Source organism: Phaethon lepturus, unplaced genomic scaffold, assembly GCF_000687285.1.
Source record: "Phaethon lepturus isolate BGI_N335 unplaced genomic scaffold, ASM68728v1 scaffold7529, whole genome shotgun sequence".
NCBI lineage: Eukaryota > Metazoa > Chordata > Aves > Phaethontiformes > Phaethontidae > Phaethon > Phaethon lepturus.
Window position 1 is genome coordinate 17,403 of NW_010565455.1, and position 547 is coordinate 17,949.

Here is a 547-nt window from a genome sequence, read left to right on the forward strand (position 1 = left end):
TCTGTTTACACAACTGGGACAAATTTCACACCCCAGGGACTCCTGTCCCTGTACCTCTAGTCCCTCACTCCCCTGTCCTTGCCCCTGCCCCAAAGAATTTGAGTCACCAGCTGGGCAGGGCTATAAAGGTGTCCTCGCCAAGGGTCTGCAGCGTCAGGGACACACCGTTGCCTGCCACCATGGAAGCTGCTGCCTGTTGCCTGACTCCCCATGGGCTCGGGGTGCCTGTGGCCAGTGCTTACCCAGACCCGGGGCTGGAGCAAGGGGGAAGGTACCTGGGTGTTCTGCACTGTGGGGGGACTGAGGAGGGTGGGGAGGGCACGGGGTGTGCAGGAGGTGGGATGGGGAAGGCTCTAGCTGGATTCAGACAAAGGCTGTGCGGCTCCCTGCTCTGATGGTGACCCCTCTGATCCTGGCTGGCCATGCGTGGGAGAGAGGATGCAGAGCCCGGGGAGCAATGCTGGGGGCTCCCAGGGGTGCTGCAGGGGCTGGAGCAGGGCAAGGAGCGCTGAGGCTGAGGTGGTATGAGTGCACCCACATGTGCCTG